At 40.8% G+C, this 25,272-nt stretch overlaps 1 protein-coding gene across 7 annotated transcripts in view; it reads left to right on the forward strand.

Annotated features, from left to right (window-relative positions):
• Positions 1-24,432: 24,432 nt before the first annotated feature.
• The window catches only part of LOC126253642 (cyclin-dependent kinase 12), a 178,531-nt gene continuing 177,691 nt past the window's right edge, over positions 24,433-25,272 (forward strand). For 3 of the 7 annotated variants that reach the window (XM_049955143.1, XM_049955144.1, XM_049955145.1), the window contains exon 1: positions 24,434-24,698. The gene's annotated coding sequence lies outside the window, so the exon portion shown is untranslated. Of the gene's footprint in view, positions 24,699-24,790; positions 24,821-25,272 lie in introns of those variants that run through there. The other 4 variants (XM_049955138.1, XM_049955140.1, XM_049955141.1 and 1 more) reach the window with 3 other exon arrangements.

Here is a 25,272-nt window from a genome sequence, read left to right on the forward strand (position 1 = left end):
TTATTCGAGATTCGTACCCGGTTTTTCCGAGTCCCAGCCAGTTACCTTGCCCGTTGCGCTATCATCGCTGTTGGCAAAAAGCGTTTACCATGTGGGTACAGAAGCGGCAGTTGTAGAAGTTTCTTACCTCGATTTCAGGAAAAGTTTGCGTTTGCGGACCCCATATGTGACGAAGAAAAATGCTCTATTTACAATTATCTATCGATCCCTCCAATTTTGAGTTGATTGCTCGTCATAACATTTAGGGGTGATTTTCTCAAAAACGCGGTGGTGTTGACCCAAAATATCTTAGATTCCTTCGTTTTAGGTTGTACACAAGCGACCTGCCAAATTTGAGCCAAATCGGTTGGCTGTGTCTGAGGCCTTCCCCTTGTGAGACCTCACCAGTGCATGGTATACCTAAATGTTATAATTGGTGTCATGAAGGATACGGCAGAATATACACATTTGTCAAAGGTTTATAGAAGGTTACAAGCTGAGCATGGAAAAATGTCACTTCACTTTAGAAGAAGTAGCACATTTGGGGCATGTGACTAGCAGTGAAGGAATTCAGACGGATCAGAGGTTGGTACAGGCAGTATGGGAATTTCCAATTCCTAGTAGTACTAAGGATTTATGACGTTCTTTGTGTTTAGCAAATTATTAAACAAAATTCATAAAAGTATTTGCAGATGTGGTGGGACCACTGTTAAGAAAGGGGGTGAAGTTCAATGAATGAAGGAATGCTAAAACATGTTTGAGGAGTTAAAGAGAACATTAACAACAAGTCAAGCACTAATTTTTCCGAATTCTCTGAAATAATTTGTCTTGTATGATGCTCCTAATCAAGTTGTGGGATGTGTTCTTAGTCAAATAGTAAATGGAGAGGAGCATCCAGTAGCATATGGCTCTAGGCATTTAAACAGAGTAGTATGATGTATGGAATCACATATTTCTTTATGGAAATAAGTTTCAAGTAGTAACTGACCATGCAACTCTTAGGTGGCTGCTGGGGCTTAAAGGCTCTTCTATTAGACTGATCAGATGGGCATTGAGACTGAGCGAGTTCACGTATGAAGTCTTAAACAAGCCTGGTAACAAGAACTACAGATGTGGATGGTTTAAAGCAAAAGTTACTGGTTATAGAGCCACTGGGTCATCGCCTTGCATACTGATGAGCAGCACAACACACTACAGCAGAATGTAAACTATATGCATCACAGTTGCAATTCACTGTGTGTGACGAGTTGTTGTGTAAGACAATGAGCTTGGGACTGCTTTGAAATTGAAAGAAGTGCGTGATCACATATTGTGGGGACATGAGGATTCTTGAACAGTGAATAGGAGAATAGTGGAATGCTACTGCGGGAAGTCAAAGAAAGAAGATGTGGATCGATATGTGAGATGATGTACACAATGCGCAGTTATAAGTCATAAGTTAATACTTTTGCAGGGATTACAAGAAGTGACGGAAAATTTCCAAATGATTGGGTTAGATATCCTTGGACCATTTAAGTGGACTCTAGCAAGGGTTGATTTGTGTTGACTACTGTTGATAATTTTTCCCAATATGTAGAAAAGGTTGCAATCTCTAACCAAAAAGGAGCAATCGTAGCACAAGAATTGGTTGACAGCTGGGTGCTCACATTTGGAGTGCCATAAATGATAATTGATCAATGGACAACGTTTACTCGGATTTGTTAAAGCAACTGTGTAATTTGTTAAAGGCTAGAAAGCTAAGTACTAGTCTCCTGCACCCACAGGCTAGTGCTCGGATAAAGAGGGTGCACTGCACTGTTGGCAGGATGTTGAGTCATTATGGGAACTCATACCATAATGATGGGACATGTATCTATCATTTGTTGTGGCCTTGAACAGTTCAGAGACCTATTTTGGATCAGGGTTGCCACCTTATGAGGTAGTTTAAATGAGGTGCAAGCAGTAGCTGTTGGACTGGGTAAGACCAAAGGTTGGCAAAGATGGGGAGTCTGTCAAGAATTTTGCTAAAGAATTAAGGACAATATGGAAGTATGCTCAGGTACCAAATGCCAGAGCTCTGGAATGTCACGATCAGTTTGGAAATTATGTGGACAGATTACCACAGTATAAAGTTAGTCAGTGGATGATGTTATCCCCGAGGAAAAGAATGAGAAGTTTGTACTTCTAGATATCAAGGGCCATATCATATAATTGAAACAACATCACCTTAACATCAAACTCCAATTACTGAATTGTAACATGGACGTTTATGTTGGGCACATAAAGCAGTTTCAAGGCGCTCCAGATGTGTTGAAGCAAATGTCGTCATTAGTCAAGGGTAAAATTACATACAGAGAATAGGAAGAAGGGGCAGTGCAAAAACATTTTGCAAACTGCAGCAGAGATTCAGTTTGGATTAAGGCATTTAGGGGTTAATGTAAAGCATAAATGATCAATGTATTGAGTGGTTGTGAGATAGAGAGAATGAGTTGACACTGAATACTTGGGCTGTGTTATGAGGCGAGTTGGTCAGAAGATGGATTTGTGGAGTTACAGGCAAATATAAAAGGTAAAGACGTGTTGAAAGGATGACAAGTGAGTACAGTAAGTTGCAGCAGATGTATGAACAATTGCAAGTGCAGATGCAGCAGATGATGGAAGTGGTACAGCACATGGATGGCAATGCAAAAAAAGGGTGATTAGAGGCAGTGCAAAGAATACTGAAAATTCTTTTTGGGACTATGGATATTGGTGACAAATGGGAACTAAATGGTAAAAGAGGAAGTGAGTGAACGTTGTGGTGAGGAGGAATAAAGCCATCATGGAATGGCACACTACACAGTTAACCAGTTTGAACAAGAGGTATTGAATAATGCACACACATTACAGAGATTAGCAATGTAGGTAACATAGCCTATGAAGAGGATGGTAAATAGAGTAAACCGAGATGTGGAAGACCTGGGGGGTACTCTAGATACACGAATGGCAGTAGTAACAGCTTGTGGTGTGCTTGGGTAGTGGTGACAGAGTTGCACAGTTTTACATTATCTACATCTACATCTACATTTATACTCCACAAGCCACCCAACGGTGTGTGGCGGAGGGCACTTTACGTGCCACTGTCATTACCTCCCTTTCTTGTTCCAGTCACGTATGGTTCGCGGGAAGAACGACTGCTGGAAAGCCTCCATGCGCGCTCGAATCTCTCTAATTTTACATTCGTGATCTCCTCGGGAGGTATAAGTAGGGGGAAGCAATATATTTGATACCTCATCCAAAAACGCATCCTCTCGAAACCTGGACAGCAAGCTACACCGTGATGCAGAGTGCCTCTCTTGCAGAGTCTGCCACTTGAGTTTGCTAAACATCTCTGTAATGCTATCACGCTTACCAAATAACCCTGTGACAAAATGCGTCGCTCTTCTTTGGATCTTCTCTATCTCCTCCGTCAACCCAACCTGGTACGGATCCCATACTGATGAGCAATACTCAAGTATAGGTCGAACGAGTGTTTTGTAAGCCACCTCCTTTGTTGATGGACTACATTTTCTAAGGACTCTCCCAGTGAATCTCAACCTGGTACCCACCTTATCAACAAGTAATTTTATATGATCATTCCACTTCAAATTGTTCCGCACGCATACTCCCAGATATTTTACAGAAGTAACTGCTACCAGTGTTTGCTCCACTATCATATAATCATACAATAAGGGATCCTTCTTTCTATGTATTCGCAATACATTACATTTGTCTATGTTAAGGGTCAGTTGCCACTCCCTGCATCAAGTGCCTATCCGCTGCAGATCTTCCTGCATTTCGCTGCAATTTTCTAATGCTGCAACTTCTCTGTATACTACAGCATCATCCGCGAAAAGCCGCATGGAACTTCCGACACTATCTACTAGGTCATTTATATATATTGTGAAAAGCAATGGTCCCATAACACTCCCCTGTGGAACGCCAGAGGTTACTTTAACGTCTGTAAACGCCTCTCCATTGAGAACAACATGCTGTGTTCTGTTTTCTAAAAACTCTTCAATCCAGCCACACTGCTGGTCTGATATTCCATAGGCTCTTACTTTGTTTATCAGGCGACACTGCGGAACTGTATCGAATGCCTTCCGGAAGTCAAGGAAAATGGCATCTACCTGGGAACCTGTTTCTAATAATTTTCTGGGTCTCATGAACAAATAAAGCAGGTTGGGTCTCACACGATCGTTGTTTCCAGAATCCATGTTGATTCCTACAGGGTAGATTCTGGGTTTCCAGAAACGACATGATACGCGAACAAAAAACATGTTCTAAAATTCTACAACAGATCGACATCAGATATATAGGTCTATAGTTTTGCGCATCTGCTCGATGACCCTTCTTGAAGACTGGGATTACCTGTGCTCTTTTCCAATCATTTGGAACCTTTCATTCCTCTAGAGACTTGCGATACAGGGCTATTAGAAGGGGGGCAAGTTCTTTCGTGTACTCTGTGTAGAATCGAATTGGTATCCTGTCAGGTCCAGTGGACTTTCCTCTGTTGAGTGATTCCAGTTGCTTTTCTATTCCTTGGACACTTATTTCGATGTCAGCCATTTTTTTGTTTGTGCGAGGATTTAGAGAAGGAACTGCAGTGCGGTCTTCCTCTGTGAAGCAGCTTTGGAAAAAGGTGTTTAGTATTTCAGCTTTATGCGTGTCATCCTCTGTTTCAATGCCATCATCATCCCAGAGTGTCTGGATATACTGTTTTGAGCCACTTATTGATTTAATATAAGACCAGAACTTCCTAGGATTTTCTGTCAAGTTGGTACATAGAATTTTACTTTTGAATTCACTGAACGCTTCACACATAGTCCTCCTGGTGCTAACTTTGACATCGTTTAGCTTTTCTTTGTCTGAGAGGTTTTGGCTGCATTTAAACTTGCAGTGAAGGTCTCTTTGCTTTCGCAATAGTTTCCTAACTTTGTTGTTGGACCACGGTGGGTTTTTCCCGTCCCTCACAGTTTTACACAGCATGTATCTGTCTAAAACGCATTTTACGATTGCCTTGAACTTTTTCCATAAACACTCAACATTGTCAGTGTCAGAACAGAAGTTTTGTTTTTGATCTGTTTGGTAGTCTGAAATCTGCTTTCTATTACTCTTGCTAAACAGATAAACCTTCCTCCCTTTTTTTATATTCCTATTTACTTCCATATTCAGGGATGCTGCAACAGCCTTATGATAACTGATTCCCTGTTCTGTGCTTACAGAGTTGAAAAGTTTGGGTCTGTTTGTTATCAGTAGGTCCAAGATGTTATCTCCACGAGTCGGCTCTCTGTTTAATTGCTCGACGAAATTTTCGGATAATGCACTCAGTATAATGCTAGTGTGGGCAGCTGTTTCCAGGTCTGATAATGCCGGATCAGTTCTTCGTAGGCTTGCGGAATGTGTAGAAGGAATTGTCACCACAATTAGAACTTGTTCCCAAGCCAGATGAATCAAACCTACCACTGTGTTACCCCATAGCAGTGGTTGAGATTAGAAGAGATCTAAAGTGATTGTACGTATTAGGTCAATTCTGGTTAGCAGTGAGTCAACCCAGTTCATGAGTTACACCCATACCTGTGACAGTGGTGGACCTTGGGGAAGTTTGTCCAACTTAAAACAAAAGAGATATTGCTGATTTCAGAGGATGGTGATAGTCATACGGTGATGTCACTAACCAAACTTCAACACTGTCAAAGGCGGAGGGTTACAATCTGCTCAACCCAGGTGGTGCATCCAGACACTGGCACACATGAGATTCAGATGTACTTAGGTAGGACAGAAGGTCAGGATTGCCCATTTGACTTCCTGCAAACTGCTACTTGCAGGAGCTAAACAGTTGGAATTACATGGGAGCTAATCAGTTGGAATTACATGGGAGTGGAATAATTATTAACAGAAAAGACTGTGACATGACAGGGCTGACCTGCCAGCCTCTGTTACAGGAGAATCTAAATTGAACATTACGCAGCTGTACTTGCACTGGCCAGAGAAGCCACTAGGGATACTTCCAGTAAGAAATCTGACTTGCCTAAATAAAACATATGAGCCTAACCAAATCCTATCCTTAAACCAGCTAATAGACATGGAAGAGGGATGGATTTCAGTTCGGAAAATATTTTCACACGTAGAGCAATATCGGAAGGAGTAGCAACACCACATGATCACAATTATGACTGTCACAGCAGAAGCACTGTGTTGATTCTGATTCAGATTTGTGTAGCCTTGATCTACCTCAGGCAGAGGGCTGCTTGTCAGTGTGACTCTCCAGTACATAAAATACCAATGCAGTGGTTAACTGTGCAAACATGAAATAGTACAAAGGGTGCAAGAAACTGAATAGTAGTGAGAGAAATTTGTTGTAATGTTAACGATTGTTTGTAACTAGGGGTGGGGGTGGGGGTACGGGGGGGGGGGGGGGGGGGCACTGAGTGATATTGGGACAAGTACTGTTGCTTATAGTATGAGACACCATAAGGGAGCGATTAGTGGATATTGATGTAAATTGTTATTAAATGTTTTTGAATGGTTAATGCTTATGTAGTAACTTAAACAAGAACAGAAGTTTTGTGTATTAATGTAAGGAAGGAGGGATGAGTCGATGAGCTGAGAATAGCAGAGTGAGTGTGGGAGCTCTGAACTTTGTAGCCCATGTTGCTTAATATTAAGAGGGAAACTGTAAATTGCTTATGTCATAATTGTGTATTTGAAGTCTTTTGTTGCAGACTGGTCATAGGTTCAAACCCGGGCTCCAGGTCTTTCCAAAGAGGGGAAGCACGTAATGGTATTGCTAATTCTGGGCATTACTGTGAGAAAAGCAGTGCCACTGTTGCAGTATGTGAGGTGAGCAGCCAAGCGCAGAGGCATTGGTATGTGATTTCATAAATGAGCCTGTTTGCCTACCACAAGATGGTCACGTCAAGCTGCGCAATCTTAGCGATGTCACAAAAAAGCAGTGCAACTACAAACCGGCCTGAGGGGAGTTCCCACACACTTGGGCTACAGAGCTGTTGCTCTGCGAAAGCTTGGAAGCAATGCATCAGCACAACAAACATGCCATTAACCACTATAAACACTCACTGACTCTAACACAGTTATGCACAGTCTTGCAGCATCCTCATGACACCATAGCCATGCAAGTCTCCACACATTATGGGCCAGTGAGCAGCTGATGCCGGTCTGGCAGCCATCTCCAGCAAACCAGCTCACAGGGTTAGGTCCACACCTGTGGACTCGGAGAAGTACAGTGGATGAGCCTTTTCCAGGCTTTACAGCAGCAGCAGCTGAACTTTTGCCTCGGAGGACAGTGGTTCACAGCCAGGGAGGTACAACCACCAGAGCCTTCTGCTGCTGATGATGCAGAGCACAGACCAAGCACCTGCAGGGGCGTGTCTGTGGCATCACAGCACTTTGATCATTGTAGCGCAAGAGTAAATAAAGATGTTTTGCCATGCAGCCAAATTTACTTAGCCTCTATAGATCAGGGGAGACTTACCAGACGGGATAAGAAGGAAAGACTGATTCTTGGGGACTACAATGGATGAGATTTCTGGGTGACTTTCCTCCAGTCCTTTTTCTTTCATGCATCTTCATTCCCCTTCAACTCTTCTGCCAGGGGAAGGAGCCACTGGCTCTGAAAGATTGTGAAGGTTAAGCCTTTTTGTGTATGTGTTCTCCTGCCACCACTTGGTGAGTAGTTTCTTTTATCTATCCATTTACATTATTTTGTCAATAATTGATTATTTTTGTTGTTTAACTACTTAGTACAGATTGTTTGGAAGCCCACTCATGATGGAAATACATTGTAGTTGTAATGTTCAGTCCAGAGACTGGTTTGATGCAGCTCTCCATGCTACTCTATCCTGTGCAAGCTTCTTCATCTCTCAGTACCTACTGCAACCTGCAACCTTCTAATTCTGAATCTGTTTAGTGTATTCCACTCTTGGTCTCCCTCTACGATTTTTACCCTCCCCCTCCAATACTAAATTGGTGATCCCTTGATGCCTCAGAATATGCCCTAACAACCGACCCCTTTTCTAGTCAAGCTGTGCCACAAATTACTCTTCTCTCCAGTTCTGTTCAATACCTCCTCATTAGTTATGTGATCTACCCATCTAATCTTCAGCATTCTTCTGTAGCACCACATTTCAAAAGCTTCAATATTCTCTTCTTGTCTAAACTATTTATCGTCCACGTTTCACTTCCATACATGGCTACATTCCATACAAATACTTTCAGAAACGTCTTCCTGACACTTAAAACTATACTCGATCTTAACAAATCTCTCTTCTTGAGAAACGCTTTCCTTGCCATTGCCAGTCTACATTTTATATCCTCTCTACTTTGATCATCATTAGTTATTTTGCTTCCCAAATAGCAAAACTCATTTACTACTTTAAGGGTCTCATTTCCTAATCTAATTCCCGCAGCGCAGCATCACCTGATTTAATTCAACTAAATTTCATAATCTTTGTTTTGTTTTTGTTGATGTTCATCTTATACCCTCCTTTCAAGACACTGTCCATTCCGTTCAGCTGCTCTTCCAGGTTCTTTGCTGTCTCTGACAGAATTACAATGTCATCGGCGAACGTCAATGTTTTTCTTTCTTCTCCATGGATTTTAATACCGACTCCGAATTTTTCTTTTGTTTCCTTTACTGCTTGCTCAATATACAGATTGAATAACATCGGGGAGAGGCTACAACCCTGACTCACCCCCTTCCCAACCACTGCTTCCCTTTCATGCCCCTCGACTCTTTATAACTGCCATCTGGTTTCTGTACAAATTGTAAATAGCCTTTCGCTCCCTGTATTTTACCCTTGCCACCTTCAGAATTTGAAAGAGAGTATTCCAGTCAACATCATCAAAAGATTTCTCTAAGTCTACAAATGCTAGAAACTTAGGTTTGCCTTTCCTTAATCTATTTTCTAAGATAAGTCATAGTGCCAGTATTGCTTCACGTGTTCCAACATTTCTATGGAATCCAAACTGATCTTTCCCAAGGTTGGCTTCTACCAGTTTTTCCATTCATCTGTAAAGAATTCGTGTTAGTATTTTGCAGCTGTGGCTTATTAAACTGATAGTTCAGTAATTTTTCACATCTGTCAACACCTGCTTTCTTTGGGATTGGAATTACTATATTATTCTTGAAGTTTGAGGGTATTTCGCCTGTCTCATACCTCTTGCTCACTAGATGGTAGAGTTCTGTTAGGCATGGCTCTCCCAAGGTTGTCAGTAGTTCTAATGGAATGTTATCTACTCCCAGGGCCTTGTTTCACTTAGGTCTTTCAGTGCTCTGTCAAACTCTTCACGCAGTATCATATCTCCTATTCCATCTTCATCTACATCCTCTTCCATTTCCATAATATAGTCCTCAAGAACATCGCCCTTGTATAGACCCTCTATATACTCCTTCCACCTTTCTGCTTTCCCTTCTTCGCTTAGAACTGGGTTTCCATGTGAGCTCTTGATATTAATGCAAGTCGTTCTCTTTTCTCCAAAGGTCTCTTTAATTTTCCCGTAGGCAGTATCTATCTTACCCCTAGTGATATGCGCCTCTACATCCTTACATTTGTCCTCTAGCCATCCCTGCTTAGCCATTTTGCACTTCCTGTCGATCTCATTTTTGAGACGTTTGTATTCCTCTTTGCCTGCTTCATTTACTGCATTTTGTATTTTCTCCTTTCATCAATTAAATTCAATATCTCTTGTGTTACCCAAGGATTTCTATTAGCCCTCATATTTTTACCTACTTGATCCTCTGCTGCCTTCAGTATTTCATCTCTCAAAGCTACCCATTCTTCTTCTACTGTATTTATTTCCCCCATCCTTGTCAATCGTTCCCTAATGCTCTCCCTGAAAATCTCTACAACCTCTGGTTCTTTCAGTGTATCCAGGCCCTATCTTCTCAATTTCCCACCTTTTTGCAGTTTCTTCAGTTTTAATCTACAGTTCATAACCGATAGATTGTGGTCAGAGTCCACATCTGCCCCTGGAAATGTCTTACAATTTAAAACCTGGTTCCTAAATCTCTGTCTTACCATTATATAATCTATCTGATACCTTTTAGTATCTCCAGGGTTCTTCCATGTATACAACCTTCTTTCATGATTCTTAAACCAAGTGTTAGCTATGATTAAGTTATGCTCTGTGCAAAATTCTATGAGGCGGCTTCTTCTTTCATTCCTTACTCCCATTCCGTATTCACCTACTATGTTTCCTTCTCTTCCTTTTCCTACTATCGAGTTCCAGTCACCCATGATTATTAAATTTTCGTCTCCCTTCACTATCTGAATAATTTCTTTTATCTCATCATACGTTTCACCAATCTCTTCGTCATCTGCGGCGCTAGTTGGCATATAAACTTGTACTACTGTGGTAGGCGTGGGCTTCGTATCTATCTTGGCCACAATAATGCATTCACTATGCTGTTTGTAGTAGCTTACATACATTCCTATTTTCCTATTCATTATTATACCTACTCCTGCATTACCCCTATTTGATTTTGTATTTATAACCCTGTATTCACCTGACCATAAGTCTTGTTCCTCCTACCACCGAACTTCACTAATTCCCACAACATCTAACTTTAACCTATCCATTTCCCTTTTTAAATTTTCTAACCTACCTGCCCAATTAAGGGATCTGACATTCCATGCTCCGATCTGTAGAATGCCAGTTTTCTTTCTCCTGATAATAACGTCCTCCTGAGTAGTCCCCACCCGGAGATCTGAATGGGGGACTATTTTACCTCCAGACTATTTTACCCAAGAGGATGCCATCGTCATTTAACCATTCAGTAAAGCTGCATGCCCTCAGGAAAAATTACAGCTGTAGTTTCCCCTTGCTTTCAGCCATTCTCAGTACCAGCACAGCAAGGCCGTTTAGGTTAGTGTTCAAGGCCCGATCAGTCATTCATCCAGACTCTTGCCCCTGCAACTACTGAAAAGGCTGCTGCCTCTCTTCAGGAACCACACGTGTGTCTGGTCTCTCAAGAGATACCCCTCCATTGTGGTTGCACCTACGGTACGGCTATCTCTGTCACTGAGGCACGCAAGCCTCCCCGACAACGGCAAGGTCCATGGTTCATGGGGAGGGATGGAAATATATTGTATCTAATAGCAACAAATTGGTCTCGGAAACTGACATACAGCCGGGAGAGTGGTGTGCTGACTACAGGCCCCTTCATATCCGCATCCAGTAATGCCTGTGGGCTGCGGATGACACAGCGTACCATTGGGCCTTCATGGCCTGTTCGGGAGGAGTCTTTTTTTTGTTTAATAACAACAAATTGCCACCCCCCTTGATGTTGTCCACAGCATAACTGGTATCTGTGACCATGAGGCAGCTGTAGCAACAATGATTTATGAAGTAAAAAAGGCTTACTAAAACAAGCTGAATGATTTATAGGTTCAGCAAACTAGATAAGGAGCCAGTAGTGTCGCATATCAGTTAGGAAACTGAAACATTTAGCTCTGGAGAGAAACAAGAAGAAGATCTGTGGTACAGATTTAGAATAAGAGCTGACCATGCACTTGATAGATATGTACACAGTACAGCAGTTCATGATGGGAAGGACACTCAATGGTGTACAATCATCATAAAGAAACATCTACAAAAACACAGGCTACTGCATAATAGGTGTAGAATCATAGCTAAGGGTTATAGATGGGTACCCGTGGAGGCCAATCAGTTGCTGATAGTGCCTGCACACGCTGTACATGGTACAGAAACAACTGGTTCTCCCGTAGCACTCTCCATACAGTGACGTGGTCAACGTTACCTTGTACAGCAGCAACTTCTCTGACACTGACATTAGGGTTATCGTCAACTGCACGAAGAATTGCCTTGTCCATTGCAGGTGTCCTCATCGTTCTAGGTCTTCCCCAGTCGCGAATCATAGGCTGGAATGTTCCGTGCTCCCTAAGATGCCGATCAATTGCTTCGAACGTCTTCCTGTTGGGACACGTTCGTTCTGGAAATCTGTCTTGATACAAACGTACCACGCCACAGCTATTGCCCTGTGTTAATCCATACATCAAATGGGCATCTGCCAACTCCGCATTTGTAAACATTGCACTGACTGCAAAATCACGTTCGTGATGAACACTAACCTGTTGATGCTACGTACTGATGTGCTTGATGCTAGTACTGTAGAGCAATGAGTCACATGTCAACACAAGCACCGAAGTCGACATTACCTTCCTTCAATTGGGCCAACTGGCGGTGAATCGAGGAAGCACAGTACATACTGACGAAACTAAAATGAGCTCTAACATGGAAATTAAGCATTTCCGGATACATGTCCACATAACATCTTTTCTTCATTTGTATGCGAGGAATGTTTCCTGAAAGTTTGACCATACCTTTTTGTAACACCCTGTATTAACGACCTTGCAAGACAACAGTAACCTCAGACTCTTGACAGATGATGCAGTTATCTGTAATAAACTACTTGCTGAAAAAAGCTGGATCTTGATAAGATTTTGAAGTGGTGCCAATAATAGCAATTTGCTATAAATGTTCAGGAACGTAAAATTTTACAATTCAAAAATGAGTATGCATAGTATCATATGGCTACTATATCAACAAGTCACAACTGGAATCTCAAAGCTCATACTAATGACGACAACTACATTCATCACTGCAAGCCATTGTGAAATGCATGGCTGAGGGTACATACCATTGTGTCAGTTTTCTTCCCATTCTATTCATGTGTGGAGCACAGGAAGAATGACTAATTGAATGCTTCTGTGCATGCTATAATTATTCTAATCTTGTCCTGAAAATCCCTATGTCAGTGATACGCAGGGGATTGTAATATAGTCCTAGAGTCATCAATAAAACTTGGTTCTTGAAACTTTGTCAGTAGACTTTCTTGGGATAGTGTACGTCATTCTTCATGAATCTGCCAGTTCAGTTTCTACAGCATCTCTGAGACACTCTCCCATGGATCAAACAAACCTGTGACCATTTGAACTCCCTTTCTCTGTATACATCCGATATCTCCTATTAATCCTATTTGGTACAAGCCCCACATACTTGGGCAACATTCTAGAAGGGGTCACATGAGTGATTTGTAAGCAATACCGCCCGCTGTATCCAAGACTGAGCCTGTGTCATTGTTTCACTTCATGTCCCCACCAAGTGTTACATCCAAGTATTTATATAAGTTGGCCGATTCTAACCGTGACTCTTTGGTATTATAATCATATGATAATACATGGTGAGTCACAGATAGGTGCAACAAAAAGACTGTCACAAAATAAGCTTTCGGCCAACAAGGCCTTTGCCAAAAATAGACAATAGACAGATACGCCCTCACAACCTTACACAAGCAACTCACTCACACATGGTCACAGTCTTGTCAGCTGCCAGAGACTGTGGTTTTTTTTTTTTTTTTTTTTTTTTTTTTTTTTTTTTTTTTTTTGTTGCGTGCTTGTGTGTGTGTGTGTGTGTGTTGTCTACTTTTGACAAAGGCCTTGTTGGCTGAAAGCTTATTGTGTAACAGTCTTTTCGTTGTGCCTATCTACGACTCAGCACCTCCGCTATATGCTGAGTAGCAACTATCCTTTTCATAATATTGTTACAGTCCATCCTGGATTTTCCATTGTTTTTTTATTGAATATGTAATACATTGTTGATATTCCCAAGTGGAGTTTCCACTGTTCTGTGCATTTTAGTTGCCCTTTGCACTTTGGTAACCATTGTCGCAAAACCGCGTCAGGGTCACCGATATCAATTTCAATATGGACATCCTCAAAGAAGTCAAGTCCATTTGTTGCTATTAGATCTAGTATATTTCCACCATGGGTGGGGTTCTGAACTGTTCGTTCTATGTAGTTTTCAGAGAAGGCATTTAGTAATTTAGGTATTCCGTATGCTCATACCTTTGTTAATATTCTGTAGTGGGGCACAATGTCAAATGCTTTTTGGAAATCTAGAAACATGGAACGTGCCTCTTGTTCTTCATCCATGATTTGCAGAGTATCATGTGAGAAAAGGGTATAGAGAATTTGACATGCTGATTTGTGGACAGAAGCTTTTCTGTCTCCAGGAAATTTGTCACATTTAGACTCAGAAGAAGTTCATGAATTCTGCAGCAAAATAATGTTAAGGATACAGGGTCCATTCTTTTGCTGTTTTTATATGCAAGAGTTACCTGTGCTTTATTCCAAACACTTGGGATTTTGTGTTGGGTGACAGATTCACTATAAGTGCAAGCTATGTAAAAGGCCAATGACATAGAGTATTCTTTATAAAAAAGAATTGGGATTCCATATGGATCTGGTGACTTACTAGTTTTCTGCTCTTTCAGATGCATCCTTAAGACAAGGATGCCTATTGCTATGTCCTCAATATGGGAATCTATCTGATGGTCAGTTGCAGTATGTCTGTATCATCCATGTGTGTGAACAATATTTTAAACTCAAAATTTAAAACTTCAGCTTTCCTTTTATTATGACACCAGACAGGTCTGTGAGTAACTGGATAGAAGCCTTCGATCTGCTTATTGATTTTATGTGGGACCAAAATTTTCTTGCATTCTCAGAAACTTTTTCTAAGGTATGATGGTGGTAGTACACTTCAGTATTGATCCTTTTATAGATGCATGAATCCCTACTAACTTTTGCCTGTCATCATTTGTGCATTTTCTTTTGAATATGAGTGCAACCATCTCTGCTTCCTCATAATTTTCTGAATTTTGTATTAAACCACGACGGATCTTTTCTGTCATTGCTCTTCTACTTGTCTCACATTTCTCCAGAGCCCGATTTATAGTTTGGTTAAACTTTGCCCATAATTCCTCTACATCCATCATACTGTAAGTAAATGATGTCCATTAATTCTCTGACTGGGATTCTAACAACTGATTATTCACTCTTTCTAGCAAAATTACTCTCCTTGTCTTCTTGGTTGATTCGTTAATATTAGTAACTATCATCACCATGATATTATTAATCTCAGTAGATATACTAACACTGTTGATAACGTCAGGCCTGTCTCTAGCTACAAGGTCTAAAATATTTCCATTGCATGTGGGCACTCAAACCAGCTGCTCAAGACAGTATTCAGAAAACGCATTCAGAAGTACTTCACAAGACTGCCTGTCCATATCCCCTGCAGTGCATCCGTAGATGTCCCAGTTCATACTCTGTAGCTTAAAGTCTCATCCAACTAATATTGCGCAATCTGTGTCTTTACATGCTACTTACCATAGATTTCCTTTGATTGATTCTAATACTGTTATAGCAGAATTGGGTGGCTGTTAAAAACATCCGACAGTAAACTTGATTTCATGTAGACCTGTTGTATGTGTCCAGATAACTTCACAGTCACACTCAAATTCTACCTCAATGGAGATAATATTTGTTGACAGCAATGAACGTTCCCACTCCAATGGTATCTAATCCGTCTTTCTTATATATGTACCATGAATTGCTAAATAATTCATTTCGGGGTAGGAAAAGACTTTTGATAGGTTGCTAGAAAAAATTACTCTACAGAAGTTTGTCCTTTATAGGGATTTGGTTAGTAAATAATATTTTTTCTACTTGTGAACCATAAACCTTGAAGTTGGTGGGGTGGCTTGCATGCCTCAGTGATACAAATAGCCATACCATAGGTGCAACCACAATGAAAGGCTATCTATTGTTAGGCTAAACAAACCCGTGGTTTCTGAAGAGGGGAAGCACCCTTTTCAGTAGCTGCACAGGCAAGTCTGAATGTTTGACTGATCTGGCCTTGTAACATCAACCAAAATGGCCTGGCTGTGCTGGTACTGGTGTAACTGTTCCCGAGAGTGTGCAGCTCTACTGTATGGTTAAGTGATATGGGCAACCTTCTGGGTAAAATATTCTGGATCTCAAGGAAGGGACTACTAAGGATGACATCATCATGAGGAGGAACAAAACTGGCATACAACTTATTGGACCATGGAATATTAGGTCACTTAATTGAATAGGTAGTTTAGAAAATTTAAAAAGGGACATGGATAGACTGAAGTTATAGTGACAGTGAATTTCGGTGGCAGGAGGAACAGGACTTCTGGTCAGGTGAATACAGGGTTATAAGTACAAACACAAATAGGGGTAATGCATGAGTATGTTTAATAATGAATAAGAAGATAGGAATGAGGGTAAGTTGCTATGAACAGCATAGTGAACACATTATTGTAGTCATGATAAACACAAAGTTCCCACCCACCACAGCAGTACAGGTTTATATGAAAACTAGAGAACTGAAAGATATTGAAGAAATAAATAATGAGATAAAAGAAATTATTTAGAAATTAAGGGAGGCGAAAATTTAATTTTGATGGGAGCTGGAATGGGACAGTACGCAAAGAAAGAGAACATATTTGTTCATATCAGTTTCAATGTGGACATTGTCAAAGAAGTCATGTCTATTTGTTGCCATCAGATCCAGCGAATTTCCTTCATGAGTGGTGTTCCGAGCTGTGTGTTCTAGGTAGTTTTCAGAGAAGGCATTTGGCAAGGTCTCACAGGATTTCTTATCATGCCCACCACTAACAATACTGTAATTTTCCCACTTGATTGTTGGATTATTAATGTCTCCACCAATGATCACAGCTTGATTGGAGAACTGAGGTTTCGTCTGAAGTTTTTGATAATGTCAGGAGATGAGTCTGGTGGGTAATGCAAGGATGCAGATGCCATTTTATGCCCACCCCTGATACTGAGTCTTGCGCAAACAATCTCACATGCAGCTCCAATTTCTATCTCATTGGATTTGAGTTTCTTGAATACTGCAACAGGTTTCAACCACCTCTCTGTACCTAGTATCATGTGAGCTTCACTGCTTTTCTCCCTATAGCGCAAATATAGGATGTACAGCCTAGCTTGACACAGAACCTTTGATGTCTCTGGTTCAGTTCTTCCACTTAACTCAGAACCAAAGGGCCATGATCAGGTCTGGGGATGATGCTGCAAATTGTGAGCTTCATTGAAACCCCTTCTGCAAGTCTGGTCTTCTGAACTTTCTCTGCCAGTCGCTGGAATGATCGAAGTATGACCTTGAAGCCAAGATGACATGAATCATTTGTTCCAATGTGCACCACAGTCTTGCAATTGGTTGTACCCTGTTCCATCAATAGCTGCCAGAATAGTCTCTTCAACATGTCACATGAAACCCCCAGGCGCACATACACTTAGTGCCTCTGGTGTCTTTTCCTATCCATTGCTGCCATTTCCCTAATGGGTGCCATCATTTGCTATATGTCTGAACTGCTTACAATTAATAAACCTCTACCCTTTGGCATTTGCCCCCTCTTGACAGCAGAGAAAACAGGTTTCCCCAGAAGATGTGAGTCCCACTGACTCAGCTTCAGTGAACGACAGCACCATGAACTTGTTGGTTAGGAGGATCCGTGTAACACCCTGATTCCTGGACCCCATCCATCCTGTATAGAACTACTAGATCAACAATTGAGACACTTCCTGCTGCCAAAAGGATGAGCAATGTCAGATCCCTCACTTCCTGCAGAGGAGACAGGATCCACAAGTAAGGATAGTGTCTGAGGTGCCTTTGGTACCTGTGCCACTGGTACATGACTCTCAGGAGTTCTTTGAACACACTGATTTGCAGCAGCTGCCAATTTTTTGATAGTAGTCAGGGTGATTTCCAATTGCTTACAAACATCAACCAACTCATTCTGTGTTCAAGAAGGGCCATCCACAGTGGGGCTGCATTTTGGCTGGTGCAATGTATTACAGGGCAGGGAGCAAATAATTTTAGACTAGGCCTGCTGATTATGAAACTTCCTGTCAGATTAAAACTGTGTGCCGGGCTGAGACTCGAACTCGGGACCTTTGTCTTTCACGGGCAAGTGCTCTACTGGTGGAAGTAAAGCTGTGAGGATGGGGCGTGAATCATGCTTGGGTAGCTCAGATGGTAGAGCACTTGCCCACGAAAGGCAAAGGTCCTGAGTTTGATTCTTGGTACGACACACAGTTTTAATCTGCCAGGAAGTTTCATGTTGGCACACATTTCGCTGCAGAGTGAAAATCTCATTCTGGAAACATCCCCCTGCTGATTATCTTTTAATCTGTTGAGCTAGAAAAATACTAATTGCCTATATGAACTGAACAAAGAACAAAACAAGATTTCTGTTAAGGCAACAGAAAAACCTATGGTAAAAATAAATAGTTTCCTAAAACTTTTTGATGTTAGTTATAGTTGTTAAACTCGAAAATGGAGTTAATGTATGAAAAATGTAGATCATACGTACCGTACCCATATTTAAGGGAAAACTATATGTAACACAATATGTTAGTTACTATATCTGCTACAGTAACTAAATCACAAACGCTGACTTACTAGAAATTAGATTATGCATAGGACAATGGTATCTTCTGGAAATTCTCAAAAATGCATGTTCATTTGCGTTGATGTACAATGAAATACCTGTTTGTAACAATCAGTAGGAATATAAAATGGAACAGATATGCTCCCAGTTGTGGGTAAAACATTTCAATTTATTGACAGAAAATGGGGGAAATGCAATTGGTCTACAAAGGAGATTGCTTACAAACCACTCGTCTGACAGGGGATATTGGATGTATTACGGATGATCACAGCTTTGTTTGACACATGGGAAATTGTCACAGAGAGGCTAAAGAAACTGACTTTGTAGATATTTGAAGATAGATGCAAACTATCCTGACGGAGCCTACTTACAAAGTTTCACTAACTTTCTTTGAACTATCAGGTCAAAGTAGATTCCAGAGGGTGCCGTTACCATTAATTTGCAGGTAGCCTCATTGCGCATACTGCTCATGAAACTGTAAATATCCCAATTGATTGTCAGATGACTGAAGTCTGCTTCAGTGATGACAGTATGATAGGGGCAGACATACTAATGAACTTGAGTTTTTCACTATAGTATTTGGTTAGATCAGTGGGAGAGACTGATGATTGATAGAAAGACATAATTAGAAGTTGTCCACTCTTGATACTGAGTCTTGTCGAAACAATATGGCATGCAGTATCAATTTTTATCTTGGTGGATTTGAGTTTCTTGCCTATAGTGAAAAATCAAACAGCTCCATTTCTGATTAGCCTATTCTTTTAATATCCACTTAGATTCATAACAAAATTACAGTTTTCAATTTCATAATGTACGGAAAGTTCTGACTGAGAATTTCGAATTATTTAGGAATAAAGGAGACGACTCACCAAAAGGCAGAAGCGCTGTGTCATCGACAGGTATACAAACAAAAGGGAAAGAGCTCGCTAGCTTTTGGAATAAAATTCCTTTTTCACGATTTTAGGAGAAACGTGCACAGAAACACACTCACACTCATGCATACTCCTGGCTCTCGACATTGTGCTCAGTCAGCTGCCAGCTCTTTACTGCCCCACAGTGAGTGTATTGGGGTGAGGTGGGGGTGCAGGGTGATTGGATGGTGGTACAAATTGGGGCAGGAATCCTGCCAGTCCCAATTCTTACCAACATCCAACTGTGACCTTCCCACACTCCATTCTAACCATCTCCTGGTCACCTTCCAGGAATTCCTAACTTCCAACCCGGCCTCACCATCCTTTCCCAGGTCCCTCCCTGAGAACAACAACGATTCTGCAGAAGAAAGGACTGCCCCATACAACCTAAAAGTGGCCAACATTATTGTGATGAACTGGAGTGACTACCTGGCAGAGGGCCTCTGTCACCTCCACCTGCAAGCTCTGCCAAAGTGACCCCATCCCAGAAGTCCAACGTAGCCTCCAATCACTGATGAAATCTTTAGGCCCTTCCCAGAACCTCTCCCCTAAATCCATCTCCCTATTCACCCCAACAGCCTGCACACCAACCTTCTACATGCTCCCCAAAATCCACAAACCAAACAATCCTGGGTGCCCCATTGTAGCTGATTACAGTGCCCCCAGTGAAAAAATATTGACCCTTGTTGACCAACATCTGCAACCAATTGTCTGAAACCTAGCCTCCCACACTGATGACACCAACCAATTCCTGCACCAGCTCTCCACTATGCACACCCTTACCTCCCGTGTTCCTACTCGTCACTGTACATGCAGCCTTCTTATACACCAACATCCCTAATGCCCATGGCATTTCTACGATTGAACACCACCTCTCCCAACACCCTGCAGATTCCAAACCCACCACTTCATTCCTCATACACCTAACCAAGTACTTCCTGTCCCATAACTACTTCACATTTGAAATTTGTGGCACAACCATGGGCACCTGCATGTCATGCTCTTATGCCAACCTCTTCATGGGCCAGTTAGAGGAAGCATTCATAGCTTCCCAAAACCCCAAACACCTGGTCTGGTTCATGTTTATTGATGACATCTTTATAATCTGACCCAAGGCCAGGACACTTTATCCTCATTCCTCCGCAATCTCAACACCATCTCTCCCATTCACTTCATCTGGTCATCCTCCACCCATCGTGCCACCTTCCCAGATGTCTATCTTCTTCTCTCAGATGGCTCCATCCATGTCAGTTCACATCAAACCCACCAATCACTAGCAGTACCTGCAGTTTGACAGCTGCCACCTCTTCCACACCAAAAAATCTCTCCCATACAGCGTGGCCACCTGACGGCATCTGCAGTGATGAGAACTCCCTTGCCCAGTATGCTGAAGGTGGCCTTTACAGACAGGCAATAACCTCCAAACCTAATACACAAAAAGATTTCCCATGCCATATATCCCCACATACACCTGATCCTCACATCTATCCCAAAAACCAGTCACAAAGCAGTGCCCCCCTTGTCACCGGACACTGCCCAGGACTGGAATGACAGAACTGTGTCCTTCGTCAGGGATTTGATTATCTATTATCATGCCCTGAAATGAGGGACACCATACCCAAGATAGTTCTGTCCCCTCCCAAAGTGGTGTTCTGCCACCCACCCAACCTCGACAACATCCTAGTCCATTCCTTTGCCACTCCCACCCCAAATCCCCTGCCATGAGGATCATATCCTTGTGGAAGACCCAGATGCGTGACCTGCGCAATCCACCCACCCAGCACCTCCTACTCCAGTCCCCGTCACAGGCTTATCCTACCCCATCGGAAACCAGACCACTTATGAAAGCAGCCATGTTATATACCAGCTGTGCTGCAACCTTTGTGCTGTGTTTTATATTGGTATGACAACCAACCAGTTGTCAACAATGATGAATGGTCACTGCCAAACTGTTACCAAACACAAGGTGGACCACCCAGTGGTAAAACATGCAGCAGAACACAACATGCGAGATTTCAATGGGTACTTCAGAACCTTTGCCATCTGGATCCTCCCCACCACCAACAGCTTTTCTGAGCTGCAAAAATGGGAGCTATCCTTATAGCACATCCTTACTCATGTAACCTCCCTGGCCTAAACCTAAGGTAACTCTGTGTGTGTGTTTTTCTCCTACAAGCATGAAAAGGAATTTCATTCCAAAAGCTAGCAAAGCTCTTTACCTTTTTTTGTGCATATGTCGACGACGCAGCACTTCTGCTTTTCAGCGAGACATCTCCTTTATTCCTAAATAATTCATAGTTTTCAATTTCAGGTTTCAGTCAGTTTGCTGTATTACATGAGCTCCACTGCTTTTTATTAACGCATTAACCATCAAAGACAATTTATTGCATTCTGCCAGTGAAGAAGTTATCAGTTTAGTCAAAAATCTAGCTCATTATCCATTATGATGTTTTTACTTTAGTAGATGTCAACTTAGTGCTGAATCAAATACTTTTGTAAGTCTAGAAACAGCAAAAGCATCTGGTTACTTCTGCCCGTAATTTCTAGACCATCATATAGGACATGAAATGTGGGACTATCATTTTTCACTGTTGGAGTTTACAGATTCCATCTTGGCTGCAATGGAGTTTGTCTTTTTGCTACAGGTAAGTCATTATGTTTGAACTGGGAATGTTCATAAAGTATGGTACTGATAGTTTAGGTAGCTATTTGTATGCTCCGTACATCATTTGTACAATTAATTGTTATGAAGTGGAACAAGTCATTTTGCATTCCCATGTAATATGATACAAATGTTCACTTTTTTTTTCCTTCAGTACTTTTGTTAACTAATTATTCTTGCCTGTCACCTTGAACACATTATAAAATTAGAAATTCTGCTATGGAATGGATGGAGGCATCAAGAAGAAACTTTTTCAGTTTGTTTTAAAACTTAACTTTGTTGTATGTCATACATTTTTTATCCCTGGGTAACTGATGAAAAATTTTGGTGGCAGCATTGTGCACCCCTTTTTGTGCTAAAGATGACCTTAATGTGGAGTAACAAATATAGGCTAATTTTTTTCTGATATTGTAATATATACATCATTGATCCTCTTGAACTATAGTAGATTATTTACAACAAACTTCCTGTGGGAATAAATACAATGGGAGGCAGTGATCTAAATGCCTACCTTACAGAGATGTCTTACAAAATGTTCATCGGTGAGCTCCATATATTATTCTTAATGTACATTTTTGAGCAATAAACACTTTCGTTCTTAAAGTTGATTCACCCCAGAAATATTACTGAATAAAAATACACAAAATATGTCAACACACTGATATGTCTCTCCCCAATATTTTCAATCATTCAATGTCCAAATGTGGCTAAATTAATTGTTACAAATTTTTACATTTCCATCCTAGTTATTATTTCCTCACCATGTGTTAATACTTGTATTTGGTGTACCACTATTACCTTTTTATGGGCAGAACCGAATATTTTGTATCTTTTTGAAATTGAGAGTGAGACTATTTACAGAAAACCACTCAATAACACTTTTAAGCACCTTATTTACCATTTCCTCTGTTTCCATATATATGTTTGGATTGATTACAGTCCTAGTGTCATCCACAAAAAAAGTAATCCTTCTTCTTCTATGTTAGATGGAAGGTTGTTTACATGTCTGAGAAACAATAGTGGACCTATGATTCAGACTTGTGGACACCGTAAGTGATTTCTCCACTCAAGAATCTCTCCTGCTTACATTGGTTGAATTTTTAGATGTAACTTTCAGCATTATATTAGTTAGATAAGACATTACCCTCTGGTTCACTAGTCAATCAATTCTATTCCACCCCAGTTTCTCTAGGATAGTATTTTATTTCACAGAGTCAATGATTTATGATACAGTAGTTAAGGATGCCTTTTTGCTGATGGATATGAAAAAACTGTTTTCCAACTAACAATAGTGATAAATTACAGTTAAAAACGGATGTCACACCCAGTGACCCTTGTCTCCACGTGCCCAATCTTCTACACCCGATGTTTTAGCTTAAGTAACAGGAACAGCTTTTAAGAAACACAGCAAACCTGTTATTGCTGTTAATGAATGTGAAGTTTATCACTAATACTTTACTTGCCTAACCAACTGGGTACATTTTTTGTGTTCTGGGTGCTACATCATGGATACCAAGTCACTAATAATTAAACTTCAGTTATGTGTTTGCTGGTAGCCATCTGTTTATCAGATCTTAGAGATTAATTCTAACAAGTGCCAATACTGGTTGCCAAAAACCATTAATATAGCAGTCAGGAAACAGAGTGTGTATTGTGTATCGCACTTTAGGAGTTCCGTACATCCTCCCCCACCTCTTATTCTCCCCTGTGACGTTTTTTCTGTAACTATTGACCTCTTGTAAAGGGTGAACTAATTTCTGGGGCTTTTCCTCATCAAGGGTTAATATAACTGTGTGATCTGAACAGCGATGGTTTTTCTTTCTTTTCAAGGATAGCAATTGAACATAAGAATTAAGTTACTCTACAGCATAAAATTTGTGCAGAGGCCTAAAGAAACCTACTAAGGCGTACAACTAGAATAATTCTAAATATGTAACCAACATATCTACATTATAGATGTTAGTTACGACGCAGCAAGGTCTACAATTAAAATAATTATCCCTGGACATTTACTATTTACCACTAGTGTGTTTTGTTGACGCTATTTTAACTGTGTATTTCGTCGTCATATGCACACGACGCATGAGTAATATACTTTAATGCCTACACTGATTTTTGCTACGGGCTGTAATAAAGTGCAAGATGCGCATTAAATTTTTCCAAAACATTTAATAATTATGGGCATCAATTCCCCATGTCTTCCGGCGTGCAAACACCCATGGAGGTAAGAATACCTCCATACAAACACCCACCCACATTGACTTGTTTCGTTTCCCCTACCCTACACTTCCTTCACGTTTATCCAGTGCATGCAACGTTTTTAATTGGTGTGAAAATGGACACAACACAAAGTTTTAATATTGAGAAAGATATTTTTAAATCGTAAAACATCGATAGGTCAACTGTGTGAGCAACACAGTTGGGTGAAATATGGCCACAAACATGCACTGTTCATTTTTCAGAAGACTTAGCTCTCGGTGCATTCACAAGGTTGGCAATAATGTTGACGTCACCAAAGTGACCAAATGGCTGTATCTAAGTTCACGTAGATGATGAAGCTGAAACATGAGTAAAGAATAATGTAAATTACGAACATAGCTCCAGAATCGAATAGCTGACTAGCAAGAAAAACTGACTTCAAAAGTCTAGATAATTTTGCATAAATAAAGAACGATACCTGAGAATATATATATATCTTCCTTTTTATCCTCAATTTACGTCGGGCTCAATGGACTGATGCCCTGTGTACTAATCGGATCGCCTTGATGAAGAATACGCAAATATGTACTGTCTGACTGAATAGTGCTACCCATCAGTTCTGGTGAGTACGCACCGTTCGCTTTACTTAATATATTTAATGATAGTTTCTGTGTAAATATCAATTTACGATACTAATTCCAGCGAATGTACCGTGTAACCACTTCTGAACAAGATGGCGGACAGGTAGTTCCTGAAATTATTTTGCTGCGTGTTTTGAAATCATTTTTAAAGTTTTCAGTTGTGATCACTATGTGACTGACATTTGTAAACACAAATTCTAAAATAAGTGTAGTGTTTTTGTGGCCGTAAACAGAAACGGTAAGGTTATGATGTCTTTGTGGGCTACATTGTGTATCTACAAATTAGGTTTTGTTTTCCTGGAATGATAAAACACCGTTGCACAGTGACGAAAAGTTGAACACCTAGCACTTCAGTTATGATGTGTTTTGTTTGCAGGTAAATGTCTTTTCGTATTTTTGGGCCTTGTGGAAGTCATTTCTAGTGTCATTGTGGTGAAACAGTTGTGCAGCGGTGCTGTTTCTATGGCAAGGGTAGATCACTGGCTGTATCTCCGGTGTAAAGAGATAAATTTTCTAAAAGGCGCCTTAAGAATGTTATCCGGATTCTAAATTACG

Source organism: Schistocerca nitens, chromosome 4, assembly GCF_023898315.1.
Source record: "Schistocerca nitens isolate TAMUIC-IGC-003100 chromosome 4, iqSchNite1.1, whole genome shotgun sequence".
NCBI classification, from domain to species: Eukaryota; Metazoa; Arthropoda; class Insecta; order Orthoptera; family Acrididae; genus Schistocerca; species Schistocerca nitens.